General features: G+C 44.4%; 1 pseudogene across 1 annotated transcript in view; it reads right to left on the bottom strand.

Annotated features, from left to right (window-relative positions):
* LOC146869450 (lymphotoxin-beta-like) overlaps window positions 1–23,461 on the bottom strand; it is an 82,464-nt pseudogene that overhangs the window by 40,409 nt on the left and 18,594 nt on the right. The window lies entirely within an intron of this gene.

Genomic DNA, 23,461 nt, shown 5'->3' with positions numbered 1-23,461 from the left:
ATTTACTTTCAAATAAGAGTGGACTTTGCAAGAGGGAGGATGGATGTTTCTAAGAGAAGACAACTTTGTGCCCCAAATCTTCCTCCTATGCCCCTCTGAAAAGGATACTTGGAATGGAGCTTTGCAAGAAGTCTTCCTGAGGAGGAAGCTCTGTCCCGACCGGATTAGATGAAGTGTGGGATTCACAGGACATGCCTGGCAGGGGGTTAGAGCGGTGCTGCTCGTTGACCCTCTCTGGACCTGCATGGACTCTGTTGCTATTTTGGGTCCCTTGGTTGGATCCAGCATGCTTCCCCAATCATGTCTAGTACTAAGTCTGGAGGTCCTGTGGAGGTCTCTTGACCTGTCCTGCAGCTGGACTCTCCAGCCCCTAGAATCACTGAGATGCTGAAGAAAGCTTGAAGCCCACCTCACCGCGGGGTCAAAGCCGGGCTGTCCCAATATAGACCTCAACATCTGGTGTCCTCAAAGATCTGCTGAGTCCCTCCAGCCCCTCGCCAGAGATGGGGGTGACCTGCGTGTGTGTGTGTGTGTCCTTTATGTTGTTTAACCATTCTCAAACCACCTCAATGTTCTTCAACTTCAACTGTTACTGAATCTATACAAAGTAGCTGTGTTGTTAGATGAGTGTCATCCTTTTTACAATATCAATTGTTGCTTTGGATCAGAACAATAGCTAGTTTTGTACTGCATTGTGTGGGTTCAGTGTTTATGTACTGCATTGTGTGGGTTCTGTGGTTTTGTACTGCATTGTGTGGGTTCTGTGTTTTTGTACTGCATTGTGTGGGTTCTATATTTATGCACTGCACTGTGTGGGTTCTGTGTTTTTGTACTGCATTGTGTGGGTTCTGTGTTTTTGTACTGCATTGTGTGGGTTCTATATTTATGTACTGCACTGTGTGGGTTCAGTGTTTTTGTACTACATTGTGTGAGCTTAGTGTTTTTGTACTGCACTGTGTGGGTTCTGTGTTTTTGTACTGCGCTGTGTGGGTTCTGTGTTTTTGTACTGCATTCTGTGGCTTCTGTGTTTTTGCACTGCACTGTGTGGGTTCTATGTTTATGTACTGCATTGTATGGGTTCAGTGTTTTTGTACTGCGCTCTGTGGGTTCTATGTTTATGTACTGCATTCTGTGGGTTCAGTGTTTTTGTACTGCACTGTGTGGCTTCTGTGTTTTTGTACTGCACTGTGTGGGTTCTATGTTTATGTACTGCATTGTATGGGTTCAATGTTTTTGTACTGCATGTGTGGGTTCTATGTTTATGTACTGCACTGTGTGGGTTCTGTGTTTTTGTACTGCACTGTGTGGGCTCTGTGTTTATGTACTGCATTTTATGGGTTCAGTGTTTTTGTACTGCACTGTGTGGCTTCTGTGTGTTTGTACTGCACTGTGTGGGTTCTGTGTTTATGTACTGCATTGTATGGGTTCAGTGTTTTTGTTCTGCACTGTGTGGCTTCTGTGTTTTTTTACTGCACTGTGTGGGTTCTATATTTATGTACTGCATTGTATGGGTTCAGTTTTTTTGTACTGCACTGTGTAGCGTTCTGTGTTTTTGTCCTGCACTGTGTGGGTTCTATGTTTATGTACTGCATTGTATGGGTTCAGTGTTTTTGTACTGCACTGTGTGGCTTCTGTGTTTTTGTACTGCTCTGTGTGGGTTCTGTGTTTTTGTACTGCATTCTGTGGCTTCTGTGTTTTTGTACTGCACTGTGTGGGTTCTATGTTTATGTACTGCATTGTAGGGTTCAGTGTTTTTGTACTGCACTGTGTGGCTTCTGTGTTTTTGTACTGCATTTTATGGGTTCTATGTTTATGTACTGCATTGTAGGGTTCAGTGTTTTTGTACTGCGTGTCTTCTGTGTGTTTGTCCTGCACTGTGTGGGTTCTATGTTTATTTACTGCATTGTAGGGTTCAGTGTTTTTGTACTGCACTGTGTGGCTTCTGTGTTTTTGTACTGCGCTGTGTGGGTTCTGTGTTTTTGTACTGCATTCTGTGGCTTCTGTGTTTTTGTACTGCACTGTGTGGGTTCTATGTTTATGTACTGCATTGTAGGGTTCAGTGTTTTTGTACTGCACTGTGTGGCTTCTGTGTTTTTGTACTGCACTGCGTGGCTTCTGTGTTTTTGTACTGCATTGTATGGGTTCTATGTTTATGTACTGCATTGTAGGGTTCAGTGTTTTTGTACTGCACTGTGTGGCTTCTGTGTGTTTGTCCTGCACTGTGTGGGTTCTATGTTTATGTACTGCATTGTAGGGTTCAGTGTTTTTGTACTGCACTGTGTGGCTTCTGTGTTTTTGTACTGCACTGTGTGGGTTCTATGTTGATGTACTGCATTGTATGGCTTCTGTGTTTTTGTCCTGCACTGCGTGGCTTCTGCGTTTTTGTACTGCATTGTATGGGTTCAGTGTTTTCGTACTGCACTGTGTGGCTTCTGTGTGTTTGTCCTGCACTGTGTGGGTTCTATGTTTATGTACTGCATTGTAGGGTTCAGTGTTTTTGTACTGCACTGTGTGGCTTCTGTGTTTTTGTCCTGCACTGCTTGGCTTCTGTGTTTTTGTCCTGCACTGCGTGGCTTCTGTGTTTTTGTCCTGCACTGCGTGGCTTCTGTGTTTTTATACTGCATTGTATGGGTTCAGTGTTTTCGTACTGCACTGTGTGGCTTCTGTGTTTTTGTCCTGCACTGCGTGGCTTCTGTGTTTTTGTCCTGCACTGCGTGGCTTCTGTGTTTTTATACTGCATTGTATGGGTTCAGTGTTTTTGTACTGCACTGTGTGGCTTCTGTGTTTTTGTACTGCACTGTGTGGCTTCTGTGTTTAGGTCTCGGCTAGCGATAGCTGCGCTTGCGCAGTCTCGCTCGCGAGACATAATGACTTGGGTGAAGAGGGGCTTGAACCCGCCCCTCTTCTTCCCTGTTCTCCATTGGCTGGCCTAGTAAATGCTGGCCAGCCATTGGAGAAGAGGTCCCGTCACTCTGATCCTGCCCCGTCCTTTTCGGATCGGGGGGCGTGTTTTTTGCGAGAAGTCTCAGGGAGGAGACAACAGCAAAACACGCCCCGAATCCGAAAAGGGCGGTGCCTTTCTCCGAGGCATTTCTGCTCTGCCACGGAGAAAGGCAGTCGTGTGCTCGTCCGCTCCCCCTTCGTCCGGTTGCAGGGGCTTGGAAGACAGCATCTGGGCAATTTCGCATAGCCAGCTCTGCACTGGCACCTAAGTGGGATTAAATCATAAGCAACCTAGCCCCATTCGGTACCAAAACTGGTCCGATGTCAGGTGATACTACACATTGCAGCAGCCTCACCTGAACCGCCTGCAGAAAATAATCCAAGTGAAAAGCTGCGGGGGCGCAACAGACAGAGCGGGTGCGGTGGCGTAAATTACGAAAGGTGCTCTTACAGACGCCGGTGCTGCCGTAGGAAAAGAAGGAGAAGATGACACGCCTATGACGACAGTACAGGCCGGGTGGGCTGCAAACAAAACGCACTGCCCGCGCAGAAGAAAACAGGCATGCCGTCATCCAATCGTAGGGCTGAGTGCAGTCTTCCGGGATCACTCATCCAGTAATAAATTGGCAGACGTCTCTCAGCCAATCCACAGCCGTGTAGTTTCAGAGCGCTATTGGCCAATGAACAGTTGGCAATAGCATCCCAGCCAGTCACATGACAAAAGTTCAACAAACCAATCCCTGATTGTCACAGTACTGCCCTATCTAAATAGAATATGTTTTCTTTTACCTGATTGAGTGTGTTTACTTGGAGCCGCTGTTTCGGTCCTCGTGCGCAGTGATTACCGTGTTTACCGGTGATAAAGCGCAATCTTGGCACGACTCACACGTTCAATGCTTGTCGCCAAGAGGCACTGGGGCATTTGTGTGGCACCCCCGCATACAGAGAAGGCATATTTGGTTGCTGTTCTCCGCGGGAACCATCATGTTGTGCGAAAGGTGGAGCATGGTGGCAGAGATCGTGTTGCATTTAGATGAGCCCTGTGAGGACAGTGACATTGTCTGTCTTTGCTCCAGAGCCTTTTCAAAGTAAGCGGCCGTACAATTCTTATGTTTTCACGTACAATTGTTTAAAGTGAAATTAGACCGAGCTGATGTCTTAGATTTTCCCCAACTTTGTCTTGACATAAAAATTATGTTTTTTGTTCTATCGTTTTCAATGTGTAGGACTCACAAGTGACGCTTGTCAAGTTATGTTATGTAACCTAGCATTTGTGTAGTGTGCATCTACCAATGGTGGTATCATAGTGCCAACTGTTCAGAACGATTACAGGTAGTTGTTTGGAGAGATGTGTGTTTGTAATATTGCCTATGTGGAAAGAGTGGCTAGAGGTACACACGGGACTAACATCTGATCTGTTTGTGTCGCAGCAAAGTTGATGCTGATAGTATGCATGCATTGTATAATAGAGGTAGCGAGGAAATATGATGTGCATTGCACAACGTTTATTCCTGATTGTATGGCAGTATCATGCTTGGTGTGCTACCCCTTTGTCAATGCGGTAGTCATTTAACACTAAGGGAGTAAAGTAAATTACTCATTGCTGAATTTAAAAGTGCTGAAGTCACAGTCTCGGTAAATCCCCAGACCCTCAATAATAGGTTTGTGCGTTTCTTTTACAAGCTTGGAAGGTGCAGGCCACGAAAGTCCTAAGCACAGTTCCCCAGAAATACCAACAACGGTATCAGTATGTGGGGATATAAACTGGGAACTGTGAAATATGAGAAAGCATATATCCGTTATTTGTTGAAGTAATATAGGTTATTGACAAGAAAGGGGTCAGGATTATAAGAGCCAAGGAACTTCAGGCGACATAAATTGCAGAGATTCTGGCCCTGGGCACTTTCCAAGGCAAAGCAGCTCACACAGGGAAATTGTCATAGGAAGTCACTCAAACCTTTATTGCAGGGTAACTTAAATTTGAAGAAAAGATAGACTCTTCCTGGACAATGTAAAAACAGCTCTTTACTGTTGCGATGGGGAGATCGACTGTCTTCACACAGGCAAGTAGCTGGTCTCAATTTGCTGCATCACAGACAGCTATTTTCAAACAGAGCTAAACAATGGGGGTTGAGAAAGTTCAGGAAATAGATTACTAGACGGTAACACACTGGTACACTTTAATGATAACAAGCATTTACAATGCAACGGTCTCGGCATTGTTAAAGTTAGAGCTATTGGCATTGCTCATGACATTTTTTTTGTTTATGTTTTTGTTTTTAAAACATGTAAAGAAACGGCATTGTTATATACAATGTCAATAGCTTAATCAGTGTGTGTGTAGGTGGCTCTGTGTGTGGGTGCAAATGCAATAGGTCTCGCATTTGAGAGTGATTAAGCTATTGACATTGTAAATAACAATGCCGTTTCTTTAAATGTTTTAAAAACAAAAACATAAACAAAAATAATGTCATGAGCAATGCCAATAGCTCCAACTTTACCAATGCCGAGACCATTGCATTGTAAATGCTTGTTTTGTACTGCATTGAGTCTGTCTGTGTTTCTCTCCTTCTAGGCGCATCATGAGTTTAGTAAACATTTTGCTTTGCCAGGAGTAGCTCCTTATGAACAGATCATGAGTGTGCAGTCAGGGGTCCTGGTTTTATTTCCTGTTCAGTGCGATTCCCATCTGCAGTTTCGACTTGAGAGTCCCATTCTCCTTGTGAGGTCCCCAGATTTACTTTGTGGTCACTGTGCTAAACTTGTGTTTTGCGCTTCATGTACTGGTGACTTTCTGATTATTGATCATCCCTGTGCATATATTTAATATATCACCAGATATTATTGAAAGTGTTGTCTAACGAATGTGCTGTACAGTACCAAGACTCGCCCCACATTGCCTCCAATGAGTTACCCCTTCTCTATTCATCCACTCATATCTGTGATGCATTCTCTGGGCCCCATTCCACCCCCACCCCTTTGGGCTCCTGGGGTAGGATTTTTCACTGCCTGACGCCAGGGCTCAGTCAATGCACCAATTGAACTGCAACCCATACACGACCCCAGGCCTATGCAGAAGGTATTTCTGGGAATGATCAGTCCCACAAGATTAGTTCACATAGTGACACACCAACTCCTCTTATGCCAATGAATAACACACTCAAAGTAGCACTAAGGAACAGTAGAGGTACTTTAAAATATGCATTTTAAAACCCTAGTCTAGTACATTAAGTTTGGACAATAACCACACAGAATGCAAAAAGGAATGTAGTAATGCATGTTATGGTCAGGAAAAACATCAAGAACATTTGTAATGTGTTTAGCGAGTTCTTAACATTTTAACACCCTAAAGCTATTTCTAGGTACTATGCAAATTTTTTGCTTAAATCATAAATAGCAAGCCTGTTCTAGTTTCTCAAGATGGAACACAAACCGTGTGTGACCTTTGGCTTGATAGTCCTAGGGCAAAGTCCTCTCCTGCCTAAGGAAGGATCCCTGGGTTTTTAGGTCTTGCCTACGCAGCGTGCATGCGTTGCTTAGGAGGAGACCTTTAGTAATCGATTGAGTTTTTGGCCCAAAAACGTGCACGTGTTGCATTGCTATCAATGGCAACGTGTGCACATCTGGCGATTAACTTGCGGGAGCGGGCTTTGAAACCATCTGTTTGTAATTATCAGATAGTTCCTGCTCGCTCCCGCAAGGAAAACAGGCGAAGGCCCCCTCTTCTCTCCCCTCCCCCTGCTGCCTCCTCCTCTTTCAGCGCGAGGCGCGCGCGCTTGTTTCAATAGAGATCTGGAAAGTACACATGCCCACACCATTAAAATTGCTGCCCTGCAGCCGTACATTGAATCAGATAGGTTCACTTCCTGTCTTTCGTTGCTTGCAACACGAGCCCAGCTGACGCAGAGATTTTTCACAAAGCCGTATCACATGATACAACACTCAGTTTCCTGAGATGCAGCGAAAAAACGCGACAAAGAAAAACGTGATTCATAGTGTACGGCGTTTGCGCCATTGATTTAAATGAAAGACTACATTTCCCAGAAAGTGACAGTGGTTCCAATAAAGACTTGAACTGTTAATGTGTTAAAACGATGACCCCACTTAGAAAGCAGTTTGATATTTTTTAAAAGGTGCTCACACACCTACCTGGCATTGTCTGCCACGCGGATTACAGGGGTTGAAGGCGGAACCTGCGATGACATTTTTACCAGTGTCTCTAAGGATGGATATTCGCACTGAACACCGCTCTCCTTGAGATGCTCTTCCTTTGGAAAGCAGCTATAGTCCTTCTAGCAGGTACTATCAGAAGAAATGTAGCAGGTTCTTCTATCAGGCGACGTGCACTCGCTTTCCGCACTCTGGCAATAAAGGTGAAGTGGCAGCAGTGTGTTTTCCGGATGCACGGAGGAGGGACCTGGAGTGAGTGAAGAGGGTGGAGCCTCGCATAGAGCAGAAGCGCATGGGTTTAGAATTCCAAGGGAGATTCGTGTACCTCGCTCTTTCTCAGTCATCCGAAAATAAACTGCCTTCTTGTCCTGACCCCTGTATGTACAGATGGAAGCAGCAGACATCCCCTCAGAGCTGCGTTACCGAGGATCCCGTGCAATGTTTACCTTATTGCACAGGTTCGGGGTGGGGACGTAGCTTCCAGTGGTGCAGCACGTGCAGTGGAAACCGGGTTCAAAGGCCGGAGTGGGCCACCGCTTACAGATCATACATGCCAACATTTGGACAGCAATTCAATTCAGTTACTTTATTTGGATAAAATATATCCATAACAGGACACAATCACACAGTAATACATATAGCACCCAAATTCATAATGGGCATAAAGGTGTTATATAAAACCAATACAGTACAGAAGAATGAAAATATTATTTATACAGTAATCCTGCACAAACAGCAGTTGTCAGAAAGGCACCCACGCAGAATGCTAGTTCATCATCTTCCAGGTTAAGAAGAGTCCTATATGCATCTCTCTAATGAACAGATGGGTGCCTTTTAAACAAGCATTGGCATAGCCAATAGGTCTCGCTTTTGGGACCTTATAAGTATTTAGTTATGCAGCACAATATCCTTGGTGCAACAACATCAACTGTTGCATGGCTAAACACTTATAAGGTCCCAAATCGAGACCGATTGGCTATGCCAATGCTTGTTATAGTATGTGATTGTTGATAATATATTATATTTTGAAAAGAAATTATAGGACCTGGAGACACCCAAGCAGGAATAAGACAAAGTGTCATGGCGGGACTAAGTGGACATGATGCTAGTCAGTCTAGGCAGTACGTGGACATGATGCTAGTCAGTCTAGGCAGTAAGTGGACACGGTGCTAGTCAGTCTAGGCAGTAAGGACATGATGTTATGTCAGTCTAGGCACTAAGTGGACATGGTGCTAGTCAGTCTAGGCAGTAAGTGGACATGATGTTATGTCAGTCAAGGCAGTAAGTGGGCATGGTGCTAGTTAGTCTAGGCAATATGTGGACATGGTACTAGTAAGTCTAGGCAGTAAGTAGACATGGTGCTAGTTAGTCTAGGTAGTAACTGGACATGGTGCTAGTCAGTCTAGGCAGTACGTGGACATGGTGCTAGTCAGTCTAGGCAGTAAGTGGACATGGTGCTAGTCAGTCTAGGCAGTACGTGGGCATGGTGCTAGTTAGTCTAGGCAGTATGTGGGCATGGTGCTAGTTAGTCTAGGCAGTACGTGGAGATGGTGCTATTAAGTCTAGGCAGTAAGTGGACATGGTGCTAGTCAGTCTAGGCAGTACTTGGGCATGGTGCTAGTTAGTCTAGGCAGTACATGGGCATGGTGCTAGTTAGTCTAGGCAGTATGTGGACATGGTGCTAGTCAGTCTAGGCAGTACATGGACATGATGCGTTGTCAGTCTAGGCAGTAAGTGGATATGATGCTATGTCAGTCTAGGCAGTAAGTGGACATGGTGCTAGTCAGTCTAGGTAGTAACTGAACATGGTGCTAGTTAGTCTAGGCAGTAAGTGGACATGATGTTATGTCAGTCTAGGCAGTAAGTGGATATGATGCTATGTCAGTCTAGGTACTAAGTGGACATGGTGCTAGTCAGTCTAGGCAGTAAGTGGACATGATGTTATGTCAGTCTAGGCAGTATGTGGGCATGGTGCTAGTTAGTCTAGGCAGTAAGTGGACATGGTGCTAGTTAGTCTAGGCAGCACGTGGACATGATGCTTTGTCAGTCTGGGCAGTAAGTGGATATGATGTATGTCAGTCTAGGCACTAAGTGGACATGGTGCTAGTCAGTCTAGGCAGTAAGTGGACATGGTGCTAGTAAGTCTAGGCAGTACTTGGACATGGTGCTAGTTAGTCTAGGCAGTACGTGGACATGGTGCTAGTAAGTCTAGGCAGTAAGTGGCCATGATGCTATGTCAGTCTAGGCAGTACGTGGACATGGTGCTAGTCAGTCTAGGCAGTAAGCGGACACGGTGTTAGTGAGTCTAGGCAGTACGTGGATATGATGTAATGTCAGTCTAGGCAGTAAGTGGATATGATTCCTGTTAGACCTGGCATCATTAGCGTGGGTCTCCCTTCCTCTTTCGCTTCCTATCTTTTATGTTGGCTGGATTAGATGCTCTGGGCACCGTGCCGCTGCTACTCAGTGCCACAGCGCGAATGCTCCCCGTGTAGATACGACTGTATGAATTAGGATAACCATAATGCCTAGGTCTGTGTAGTATGTTCTAATAGCGAGGTACCCTCCATTTCACTGATACTATTGTGAAACTATACGTTCTCATAGGCCAGAATAAGCAGGTTGAGGATTATTTTCTATAATCCTATCTCACCCCCAGAACCTGATAGGAACTTCGAGTTTAATATGTTTATGCGCAGGACATTGAGATACACCTTTTAATAAGAACCATTTATATATTCCATGTTCGAAAATGCCTCTTCTGGAAACACGGTATTTTCGTGTCTGAGCTTTCCTGTAGACTTTACTAGTATGTGTATTGGCCGTCTGGTTTTGGAGCAGCAGGGGCAGCTGGGTCAGACCGGGCTGGGGAGAGAGATCGGTATTCAAAGCATAGGGAGGGGTGACTATTTGATCTGAGCAAGGCCGTGCCTGGCAAGGTGAATGATGGCTCCACCACCCCCCCCCCACTGGCCATCTGATAGCAGACCCCCGCATTCCGAAAGGGCAGGATGTCGCCTCGTAAACCAAGTGCTCCCCGACCCCACCGAACTGGTTCTGACTGGATGTAGTGATTTGTAGCTTTGGAGAACAAAGACTTTTGAAACTTTCATCAAGCTTGCTGAAGAAACTAAGCGATACCAAAGGGGATGATGGACTGAGCGTTAGAGCAAATCAAACACTCACCCCTAGTCAACTGATCTGGGTTTAATCCATCATCATTCTTTAGCTCACTCCACCACCCCAGTTCAGACATGGCCATATGCAAATCAGTCTGACCCTGTGCCTCATGGGAACAGTCCAGCCCGAACTGCCAAGCCATGTCTTCCCTGGACTGGAAACAAGCATCCTGGGACCGGTTTCGGGTTCATAACCCTCGTCAGCCAGGCTATCTTGAATCCAGTGGAAAAGTGAGGAAGGGACCCACGTCTGGGCATACCCTGCCAATTTAGGGCGAACAAAGCGATACCAAAGGGGATGATGGACGGAGCGTTAGAGCAAATCAAACACTCACCCCCAGTCAACTGATCTGGGCTTAATCCATCATCATTCTTTAGCTCACTCCACCATCCCAGTTCAGACATGGCCATATGCAAATCAGTCTGACCCTGTGCCTCATGGGAACAGTCCAGCCCGAACTGCCAAGCCATGTCTTCCCTGGACCGGAAACAAGCATCCTGGGACCGGTTTCGGGTTCATAACCCTTGTCAGCCAGGCTATCTTGAATCCAGTGGCAAAGTGAGCAAGGGACCCACGTCTGGGCATACCCTGCCAACTTAGGGCGAACAAAGCGATACCAAAGGGGATGATGGACAGAGAGTTAGAGCAAATCAAACACTCACCCCTAGTCAACTAATCTGGGTTTAATCCATCATCATTCTTTAGCTCACTCCACCACCCCAGTTCAGACATGGCCATATGCAAATCAGTCTGACCCTGTGCCTCATGGGAACAGTCCAGCCCGAACTGCCAAGCTATGTCTTCCCTGGACCGGAAACAAGCATCCTGGGACCGGTTTCGGGTTCATAACCCTCGTCAGCCAGGCTATCTTGAATCCAGTGGCAAAGTGAGCAAGGGACCCACGTCTGGGCATACCCTGCCAATTTAGGGCGAACAAAGCAATACCAAAGGGGATGATGGACGGAGCGTTAGAGCAAATCAAACACTCACCCCTAGCCAACTGATCTGGGTTTAATCCATCATCATTCTTTAGCTCACTCCACCACCCCAGTTCAGACATGGCCATATGCAAATCAGTCTGACCCTGTGCCTCATGGGAACAGTCCAGCCCGAACTGCCAAGCCATGTCTTCCCTGGACCGGAAACAAGCATCCTGGGACCGGTTTCAGGTTCATAACCCTCGTCAGCCAGGCTATCTTGAATCCAGTGGCAAAATGAGCAAGGGACCCACGTCTGGGCATACCCTGCCAACTTAGGGCGAACAAAGCGATACCAAAGGGGATGATGGACGGAGCGTTAGAGCAAATCAAACACTCACCCCTAGTCAACTGATCTGGGTTTAATCCATCATCATTCTTTAGCTCACTCCACCACCCCAGTTCAGACATGGCCATATGCAAATCAGTCTGACCCTGTGCCTCATGGGAACAGTCCAGCCCGAACTGCCAAGCCATGTCTACCCTGGACCGGAAACAAGCATCCTGGGACCGGTTTCGGGTTCATAACCCTCGTCAGCCAGGCTATCTTGAATCCAGTGGAAAAGTGAGCAAGGGACCCACGTCTGGGCATACCCTGCCAACTTAGGGCGAACAAAGCGATACCAAAGGGGATGATGGACGGAGCGTTAGAGCAAATCAAACACTATCCCCTAGTCAACTGATCTGGGTTTAATCCATCGTCATTCTTTAGCTCACTCCACCACCCCAGTTCAGACATGGCCATATGCAAATCAGTCTGACCCTGTGCCTCATGGGGACAGTCCAGCCCGAACTGCCAAGCCATGTCTTCCCTGGACCGGAAACAAGCATCCTGGGACCGGTTTCGGGTTCATAACCCTCGTCAGCCAGGCTATCTTGAATCCAGTGGCAAAGTGAGCAAGGGACCCACGTCTGGGCATACCCTGCCAACTTAGGGCGAACAAAGCGATGCCAAAGGGGATGATGGACGGAGCGTTAGAGCAAATCAAACACTCACCCCTAGTCAACTGATCTGGGTTTAATCCATCATCATTCTTTAGCTCACTCCACCACCCCAGTTCAGACATGGCCATATGCAAATCAGTCTGACCCTGTGCCTCATGGAAACAGTCCAGCCCGAACTGCCAAGCCATGTCTTCCCTGGACCGGAAACAAGCATCCTGGGACCGGTTTCGGGTTCATAACCCTTGTCAGCCAGGCTATCTTGAATCCAGTGGCAAAGTGAGCAAGGGACCCACGTCTGGGCATACCCTGCCAACTTAGGGCGAACAAAGCGATACCAAAGGGGATGATGGACAGAGCGTTAGAGCAAATCAAACACTCACCCCTAGTCAACTGATCTGGGTTTAATCCATCATCATTCTTTAGCTCACTCCACCACCCCAGTTCAGACATGGCCATATGCAAAACAGTCTGACCCTGTGCCTCATGGGAACAGTCCAGCCCGAACTGCCAAGCCATGTCTTCCCTGGACTGGAAACAAGCATCCTGGGACCGGTTTCGGGTTCATAACCCTCGTCAGCCAGGCTATCTTGAATACAGTGGCAAAGTGAGCAAGGGACCCACGTCTGGGCATACCCTGCCAACTTAGGGCGAACAAAGCGATACCAAAGGGGATGATGGACGGAGCGTTAGAGCAAATCAAACACTCACCCCTAGTCAACTGATCTGGGTTTAATCCATCATAATTTTTTAGCTCACTCCACCACCCCAGTTCAGACATGGCCATATGCAAATCAGTCTGACCCTGTGCCTCATGGGAACAGTCAAGGCACAGGGTCAGAATGATTTGCATATGGCCATGTCTGAACTGGGGTGGCAGAGTGAGCTAAAGAACGGTGATGGATCAAACCCGGATCTGTTGACTGGGTGTGAGTGTTTGATTGGTTCTGATGCTCCGTCCATCACCACCCCCTTTTGTACCGCTTTGTTCGCCATAAGTTGGCAGGGTATACTCAGACGTGAGTCCCTTGCTCACTTTGCCACTGGATTCAAGCAAGCCTGGCTGAAGACGGCTGAAATGCCAAAAACCGGTCCTAGGAAGCTTGTTTCTGGTCCAGGAAAGGCATGGCTTGGCAGTTCGGGCTGGACTGTTCTCATGAGGCACAGGGTCAGACTGATTTGCATATGGCCATGTCTGAACTGGGGTGGCAGAGTGGGCTAAAGAACGGTGATGGATCAAACCCGGATCTGTTGACTGGGTGTGAGTGTTTGATTGGTTCTGATGCTCCGTCCATCACCACCCCCTTTTGTACCGCTTTGTTCGCCATAAGTTGGCAGGGTATGCTCAGACGTGAGTCCCTTACTCACTTTGCCACTGGATTCAAGCAAGCCTGGCTGAAGACGGCTGAAATGCCAGAAACCGGTCCTAGGAAGCTTGTTTCCGGTCCAGGGAAGGCATGGCTTGGCAGTTCGGGCTGGACTGTTCCCATGTGGCACAGGGTCAGACTGATTTGCATATGGCCATGTCTGAACTGGGGTGGCAGAGTGGGCTAAAGAACGGTGATGGATCAAACCCGGATCTGTTGACTGGGTGTGAGTGTTTGATTGGTTCTGATGCTCCGTCCATCACCACCCCCTTTTGTACCGCTTTGCTGAAGAAACTACCCGAGGGCCTGAATTGAGAGCGCCTCTTGCCGAAGTCTCAGGGACATAAGACTACACCCCGTCAGTTGTTGGAATTCCTGTGCGAGGAATTCTGCTAGCAGGTGAGGCCTCCGTCGAGTAATCCGGAGCCTCTAGTTCTACAGTGAGGAACGCAGACTGGGAACCTTCGCTGAATCAGTGTGGGCCGCTGCAGCTTAGAGAGAGCTGCCGCCGCTGAGAGCCCGCCTCAATTTGAACCTCCGGAGCCATCGCTGAATCTGTGTGGGCCGCTGCAGCTAAGAGAGAGCTGCCGCCGCTGAGAGCCCGCCTGAATTTGAACCTCCGGAGCCTTCGCTGAATCTGTGTGGGCTGCGCAGCTAAGAGAGAGCTGCTGCCGCTGAGTGACCATGCCTTTGCCACTTTGCATCATTGTGGATTGTCCTGTGGGCCGACGCAGCTAAGAGAAAGCTGCTGCCGCTGAGTGCCCGCACCTTTGCCACTTTGCATCATTGTGATTCGTCCTGTGGGCCGCCGTAGCTAAGAGAGAGCTGCTGCCGCTGAGGGCCCGCACCTTTGCCACTTTGCATCATCGTGATTCGTCCTGTAGGCCGCCGCAGCTAAGAGAGAGCTGCTGCCACTGAGTGCCCGCACTTTTGCCAACTTTGCATCATTGTGGATTGTCCTGTGGGCCGCCGCAGCTAAGAGACAGCTGCTGCGCTGAGTGCCCGCACCTTTGCCACTTCGCAGCATCGTGATTCGTCCTGTGGGCCGCCGCAGCTAAGAGAGAGCTGGTGCCGCTGAGTGCCCGCACTTTGGTCAACTTTGCATCATTGTGGATTGTCCTGTGGGCCGCCGCTGCTAAGAGAGAGCTGCTGCTGCTGAGTGCCCGCACCCTTGCCGACTTTGCATCATCGCAATTCATCCTGTGGGCCGCCGCAGCTAAGAGAGAACTGCTGTCGCTGTGGTCCAGCAGCTTGTTCCCCATTGTCGAGGATTGTCGCTATCATCTCGTGTGCCAGCTTGCCCTGAGTTAGGAAGAAGGGTCCCTATTTGGACATTGGCGCCAGCCATTGCCAACTGGAGACCCCCATTTCTAAAAATGCCTAAGTCAGTCTAGGCAGTAAGTGGACATTATGCTAGTTAGTCTAGGCAGTAAGTGGACACTATGCTAGTTAGTCTAGGCAGTAAGTGGACATTATGCTAGTTAGTCTAGGCAGTAAGTGGACATGGTGCTAGTAAGTCTAGGCAGTACCTGGACATGGTGCTAGTAAGTCTAGGCAGTACGTGGACATGGTGCTAGTAAGTCTAGGCAGTAAGTACACATTATGCTGGTTAGTCTAGGCAGTAAGTGGACATGGTGCTAGTAAGTATAGGCAGTAAATGGACACGGTGCTAGTAAGTCTAGGCAGTACCTGGACATGGTGCTAGTAAGTCTAGGCAGTAGCTAGACATGGTGCTAGTAAGTCTATGCAGAACCTGGACATGGTGCTAGTTAGTCTAGGCAGTAAGTGGACATGGTGCTAGTAAGTCTAGGCAGTAAATGGACATGGTGCTAGTAAGCCAAGGCAGTACCTGGACATGGTGCTAGTAAGTCTAGGCAGTTCCTGGACATGGTGCTAGTAAGTCTAGGCAGTCCCTGGACATGGTGCTAGTAAGTCTAGGCAGTAAGTGGACATGGTGCTAGTAAGTCTAGGCAGTAAATGGACATGGTGCTAGTAAATCCAGGCAGTACCTAGACATGGTGCTAGTAAGTCTAGGCAGTACCTGGACATGGTGCTAGTAAGTCTTGGTAGTCCCTGGACATGGTGCTAGTAAGTCTAGGCAGTAAGTGGACATGGTGCTAGTAAATCCAGGCAGTACCTGGACATGGTGCTAGTAAGTCTAGGCAGTACCTGGACATGGTGCTAGTAAGTCTTGGTAGTCCCTGGACATGGTGCTAGTAAGTCTAGGCAGTAAGTGGACATGGTGTTAGTAAGTCTAGGCAGTACCTGGACATGGTGCTAGTAAGTCTAGGCAGTAAATGGACATGGTGCTAGTAAATCCAGGCAGTCCCTGGACATGGTGCTAGTAAGTCTAGGCAGTACCTGGACATGGTGCTAGTAAGTCTTGGTAGTCCCTGGACATGGTGCTAGTAAGTCTAGGCAGTAAGTGGACATGGTGCAAGTAAGTCTAGGCAGTACCTGGACATGGTGCTAGTAAGTCTAGGCAGTAAGTGGACATGGTGCTAGTAAGTCTAGGCAGTAAGTGGGCATGGTGCTAGTTAGTCTAGGCAGTCGCTGGACATGGTGCTAGTAAGTCTAGGCAGTAAATGGACATGATGCTAATCAGCCTCTACAGTAAGTAGATTGGATGCTACATTTTGGTGCATATCTGAAAAACTTCACACTTTCTATAAAAAGAGATCAAAGAGTGTAAATAGGCCAGTGATGGAAATAAAAGAGTTGGGAAAGAAAAATGAAGAATCTGAAAGGGAACTGCCTGGTGTTTATGGCGTCCCCGGATTAACTCCTAAGCTAAACAATAACCACTGGGCGCCTGAGTGCTCTCCCAGTCACTTGTTCAACATATGGAAACCAAACAGCCATGCGCATATTTAATTAACTATTATGGCTGTATTTTGCATAAGGCAGATTATCACAACTTCATGACACATTTGCAGAGCAGAATATGTTAGAAAAATGCATTTTAATGGGTCAGAGTTATTCACTTGTTGCATGTTTAATAACACGTTTTCGAATCAAAATGAAAAGGGCTCTGCATTGAAATTACGTGGAAATTACACACCCAGAGAGGCAGCTTGGGTTAGTGATGCCTCCCTTCTGCTGAAGCTCTTGTTTGAGGAGCGGGGGTTGTTAGAAGCGTGGTTTTTGGGGCGCCTTAGTGGCTCCTACATCTGCGTGCGCTGGGCACTGGTCGTGACCCTGCTGTTTCTGTGCACTACTGCTGTAGCTGTTGTCTGTGTGAGGGAAGCGTAGCTCGCACTGTTGCACGGTTGCTCCTGTGCTGTGTGTGAGGGGGAAGCTTGCGCTTCTGCGCTTTTGTTGAATTTGAAAGTACTAGGAGATCTAAAGATTTTAAACAAAATATAAAGTTGTTACTATATGTCTGCCGGACGCAGAGGCCATTCACCTAATTCGTGCAAACTCTCCGGAGGTGCAGGTGTGGAGGGGGTAGGTAGGGCGTAAACTAATGAGGTTTGTGCTTTTGAGACTTCCTTGACAGCTCTGGTACTGCTCTCTGTGGATAGATACAGATGAGTAGGAGGCAGTGGCGCGTGCGGCCACAGTCACGTGAACATCTAGGTGCAGAAAGTGTCCTCCGTTTGCACGGCCGCAGGTCCGCGATAGAAATGAACCTCCGGGCTCCTGGCGCCTCTACATCGATGGGGAACCATAGTTACTGCCATTTTATTTCATGAGAACCAGTGATATTGCTAGAAGCACAATTGAGATTTTGGCACTTTTAATTTCCTACAGATAAGATAACTAACGTACAGGCAGATCCTATGTTTTGTCCAGGATCACACAGTGTGTTCGAATTGAAACTGTATCATTCGAGTGCAGTCCTCTTGTTCCTCATCATAAAACTTTGCCGGTAGATGAAATGTTGCTACATTCACTGCACCCAGTGTGACTGCTTCCTGTGGTGGGAGAGCTGTACAGTGGGGTTTGGGGGAGGGGATCTTGAACCCTTGACGTAGACTAGTCTGTGAAGGTCCCCAAGTCTATAGTCCAAGGTGTGCTGAAGCTGTGTACCCTGCACTCTCAAGGTCTTACCTCCGTGTTTCTTCCTCCTGATTTTGGTCAGGATTAGTAGCTGAATGAAGCTTTAATGACCGGTTGGCATATATATATATATTCACTGAAAAAACCATGGGTTTCACACACGTTATAGTTAGGAATTAGCATTTAAAAAACCTTAGAAATTCAGTGAAAAAACCATTGGTTTCACACATGTTATAGTTAGCTGGACATTTTACTCGTAAAAAACCAATGAAATTGCCCCGTTATAGTTAGTTCAGCTAACTATAACTCGCGCGCCCGCAATGCACTGCTGATGACGTCACATATTACATCACTCATGACATGGTCAGTGACATCACTCATGACATCACTGATGACATCTCAAATGACATCACTGATGACCTCACTGATGACATCATCCAGTGAATGTGTGTTTTTCTGAAAATTAAATATGTTTTATATATGTATATCTCGAGGTCGATGGAAGAATAAATGGGTATATAAGTGTCTAAATGGATGATTTGTTTTTGAAAAATTGATTGTGTAACTGACTGATTAAGTGTATCATAGTGAATACATGGCTTAGTGAGTAATGTTTAAATATGTAAATATCTGTATCAGTCTCTCACTTTGTGTATAAGTGGCTGCATGGGTTGGTGAGTAGCTACATGGGTGTTTATATAGGTTATTAGTTGGTTTTTTGAGTATCAGTCTGAGTGTTTGCATGGTTCGGTGGGGGGTATGACGTAGTGCATAGGTGCATGAATGAGTGACTCACTGTTTGTATGTGTTGAACACAGTATGTGTGCAGGACTGTATGGGTGGATGAGTGTGTGTATGGGTGTGTTAGAGAGTGAATGACTGTCTCAATAGTGTCTTTATGAGTAACTACATATGTTTTAAACTAGTATATGTGACTATTGGTGTATATATGTGAGTATATGTGAGAGTCTTAGATTGAAAGAGTTCCTGTATGAATAAGTATGTGTTTCTATAAGTGATTGTTTAAAAGACTAAGTATGTGTAAGTTTCTGTAGAAGTAAGTGTGGTGGTGTGTGTATAACTGTATATGCTAGTAAATGTATGTTTGATTCTTTATTAGCATGAGTGACTATGTGTGTGAGTAACTCTGTGGATGAGTGGCATTGTGTAACAGGATGTATAGGTGTATGAGTACATATGATGAGTGAGTACATGTATGAGTGACTGTATTGGACTGTTGGTGAATGAGTGGATGTTTATGTGGATCTTAGAATTACTGAAGAGGTTGTTGTAACTGTTATTGGTATGTCCATTGTTTTTGTTAATTTTACTCTCTATTTTTGAATGTGTGTGTCAAAGGTGATATTAGGGTGAGAGGAGGTCTGCCACTCTATCACAAGGATGATGTCATCAGTGAGGTCATCAGTGATGTCATTTGAGATGTCATCAGTGATGTCATGAGTGATGTCACTGACCATGTCATGAGTGATGTAATATGTGACGTCATCAGCAGTGCATTGCGGGCGCGCGAGTTATAGTTAGCTGAACTAACTATAACGGGGCAATTTCATTGGTTTTTTACGAGTAAAATGTCCAGCTAACTATAACATGTGTGAAACCTATGGTTTTTTCACTGAATTTCTAAGGTTTTTTAAATGCTAATTCCTAACTATAACGTGTGTGAAACCCATGGTTTTTTCAGTGAATTTCTAAGGTTTTTTAAATGCTAATTCCTAACTATAACGTGTTTGAAACCCATGGTTTTTTCAGTGAATTTGCAAGGTTTTTTAAATGCTAATTTTTTTTTTATTCTTTAATTTTTTCTTACATATTTTTAATTTAATTTTCTTACTTTTTTTAAAGACTATGCTTAAATTTTTAAAATTCTTTAATATGTTTTTTTTAATATATTTTTTAAAATAAACATGTAAAATTTATTTGCAGTACTTTTTTTTTTTTTACATTTTTTTTTAGTACGCGTACCGTAAGCTCACGGTAAGCGTACGGTTTACGCAACGTCCGTAATCTTTCTACGCTGCTTGCGTATAGTTACGCACTTTGCGTAGCCGCGCGTACTGCGCGTGGGACGCGTGCGCGCTTACGCCACACGCGCACGTTACGCGGAAGTGTCGGGAAGTGACTGTTATGCGCATGCGCGCAAGCGCGTGTCTTTTTTACGCGCATGCGCACTTTTGCCGTAAGCGTACCGTAAGCGTACGGTAGGTCATGTGATCATGAAACACAACTTTTGATTGGTTGAAACTACTTTCAGTTCTAGAACTCTCCTACACCACACCCATTCCCCTCATTTCTGCTTGTGATCCCTTGGGAGAAGGAGCTGGTTTGTCTTTGGGATACGATGGCAGAACAGCAGAGCCCTTCTGAGAGTGAGGCTAGCACCAGCAGCACTGTCTTGAGGCAGAGAGCGAGGAAACAAAAGCCTTCTTATGTTTGGGATTATTTTACTTTTCCTGAAGGCCAGCAAAAGGTGAATGCACCCTTAGTTACTTGCAGGCTGTGTGAGCGTGTACTTTCTAGAGGTAATCCTGACAGGAAGTATTCCTTTGGGAATCACACCATGAAGAGACACCTCCAGGATGTACACAGAAGGACACATGGTCATCTTTTTGGAGGTAACTCTTCAGAAAGACGAGCCAGTACATCCACAGCAGCTCAGCCTGGACCATCATCTGCAGGGCTGACTCCTTCTTCTGCAGGTCAGGTGAGCCCTTCATCTGTGGGGGGAGAATCTCCTTTTGCTGGCCCTCTGGAAATGAACCCTCGTTTTCGGAAGGTTGATATTCATTGCACATTTTGTAAAGATCTAATTTGCCATAGGGAGACCAGTGTTTCCCTAGTGAACAACAAAATAGATCAGCACATTTGTCGCTTTGAATGATTTTCCCATGCTTCCTTTCCTCTGTCCCTGCATGAACACAACGGTTCTTTTAAGAGCCAACCTTATCTTTTATCTTTTTTTTACATATGTTTTTAAAAACTTTTTTTTATTTTTTTTTTACCGTACGCGTACGGTGCGCGTACTTTTTTTTTTTTTTTTTTTTAAAACACTAAAAATCATTTATGACATTACATTGACCTTGAGAGACTACAATTATTATTATTGACTTACCATACTCACTGAAAAAATATTTATTCATTTCTTTTTTTAAAAAATAGTTTTAAAAATGTTTGTAGTTTTCGTAAATTTTCTATATCTATCTGGAAAAAAAGTAAAAAGTATTAATATTTTTAAAACTTTTTATAATACAGTACACATATTTACATTTTTTCCCCAAAAATATTTTTGCCTTATTTTTGCTGTTTTCAGAATATATTGCATTTCACTATAAATTGTGAAAGCAATTGCATTCATCATTTTACAGCGGGCAAAAAAAAATACCAATCACAAAGATTGTATTAAAAAAGCCCTGATTCTTTTTTTACTTAAACTTAACATTATAGAAATGCATAATATTGTAAAAAAATATCATCTAATACCAATACTTATTCCTTTAAAATACCGTCTGATATGTTTGTTTCAGAAGTATAATCACAATATTATATCTCAAATAACTCCAAAAAACATCTGATTTCATTTCCTTTAGGCCAAATAGTAATTTTAAATTTTTGTTTGGATTAAATTACCAACGGTAATCCAATAAAATTCTAAAGTTTAATTTGTCCAGATCTCACCGATTCTCTGTAACATTTTGGTTCACGAAAATTTATTGATTAATTTATTTAGTCCACAATAGAATTGGTTACTTTTCCACATGGCCAAATAGTAATTTTTTTAATCATTTTTGAAAAAATTTCCAATGGCAGTCCAATAACATTCCAAAATATAAAATGTGCAGAAGTTACCGATAATCTCAAAATTATTGGTTTTTCTAAATTTCATTAAAAATTAAAAAAGTCCACATTACAATTGGTTATCTTTCCATTAGGCCAAATGCTAATTTAAAAATTTTTTTTTTTACAAAATTGCAATGGTAATCCAGTAAAATGGTAAAATTGTTTTGTCCAGATCTTGCCAAGTCTCTCTAAAATTTAGGTTTCAGGAAGATTAGATATGAATTTGCTAAATCAAAAGGCAAACGTTGTTTGAAAATCAATTGAGAATCATTACACAGTGTCCAGCCTTTTTCACATTTAAGATAAACTGTGTAATGTCCAGAAGTAACAGTAGGTCCATCATGGAAAATTATTGCAACAGTTACAAAAGTTTTTCCTGAAATTGATAATTGCTGTCCTGTAAACTTCTTTATTAAAGTATCCAATTTTGAACCATCAGCTCTACATCGTTGCATCATTAAAATTACATACTCTCCGTATTCCTTTAAAATTAATGTTGAAAACATGTCAGAATTACACTCACCACATTTCATGCTATGATTAGCATCTTTAACTAATTTTGCAAAAGTGACTGTTTTACTCTCTGGCAATGTCAAATAAATAAACCTTTCATTATCAACAATAGAGCCACTTATATTATAACAATTATCACAACTATGTTCCCATTTATAAGAGAGACCAAAAAAAATGTCAATGGGAACTCCTTCTTCTTCCACTACCTGAAGAAAATACATCAAAAATTCATGTGCATCTTGCTGTTCATTTTGAGAAAACTGTGTTCGTCCTGAACATACATCTAAAAGTTTTCTAATGTCAGTAGCACTTTCTATTTGAGTTTTATCTTTACTCAGCTTTTGAAAAAGGAGACTCAGCTCTGAACAGAATCTTTTTCCCTGATTTACTATTATCTGCTCTTGCAAACTTTCCAGATAAAATGCAACATTCAGCACTACATTTGCGTAGCAGTTGACACCAGAGCTATTTTCAAAATGACATCCTACAACCTGTTCTTCATTTTCCTTTTTTTTTTCGCTTGCAATTACATCACTCCTCTTTTTTTTCCTCTTCTCTACATCTTCACTACAGATATTCTCATTTTTCCTTTTACGAGAAACTACACGTTTCTCCAACACAGGATACTGACCTAAATGAGGAGCATAGCTTCTTCTTAATCTATTATACTCCTTTACACAGTTTGTATCAGCACTAACTTTTGATTCTTCAAAGTCTATCATGAATAAACCTGATAATGTTTTGACTCGTGACAAAGCAACATATGCCATACCTTCTTTGAACACAGTTGAACCAATGTTCACAAATGCACAATCTACAGTCAATCCTTGAGACTTGTGAATAGTTACAGCATATGCTAGAGAAAACGGAAACTGCTTCCTACGTACATATAAGTCTTTCACAAGCATAAAACGAACTGTACAACGACAAATATCTTTAACTTCATCTATCTGATCAAATTTTATTTTTAAACATTCAATTCCTTCTTTTTTCTGATAATTAATAAAACCCACAACTCTTCCCATCGCTCCATTAACTAAACCTTTCTCAACATCCAAATTTCTCCTTAAAAACACTCTACAGTTCATGCAAACATATAGATTTTTTTCTAATCCAGCTGTTTTGGAGATGTTCTTCTCTAGTGAGTCCAATTTATTTTTCAGTTTGCCTGTTACTGTGACAGTAATTCTTCCATCCTCAATTTTTTCCACTGCTTCCAATTTCCTGATCTCTTCCTTTTCCAATTTCAAAAGCTCCTCATTGAATATTGAGCATTCACGTAGAGTTGGCATTAAGCAGATGACACTTTTGTTTTCTGCAATGTTCTTGTATATCTTCTCTGCAACTATTTCTTGCTTTGGAAATAAATTATGTAGCAGCCGACTCTGTAATGCTTTTTTGCCAACTTCTGTCAGTAGTCCAATCCTGATATCTTTCAGAATACTTCCATATTCTTCATCGTTTGCTTGCCTCATATTAGTTGTAAGTTCCTTGTACTCAAAGAAGGACCAA

Source organism: Triturus cristatus, chromosome 1_1, assembly GCF_964204655.1.
Source record: "Triturus cristatus chromosome 1_1, aTriCri1.1, whole genome shotgun sequence".
In the NCBI taxonomy this organism is placed as follows: Eukaryota; Metazoa; Chordata; class Amphibia; order Caudata; family Salamandridae; genus Triturus; species Triturus cristatus.
This window is presented reverse-complemented; position numbering and strand designations above follow the sequence as displayed.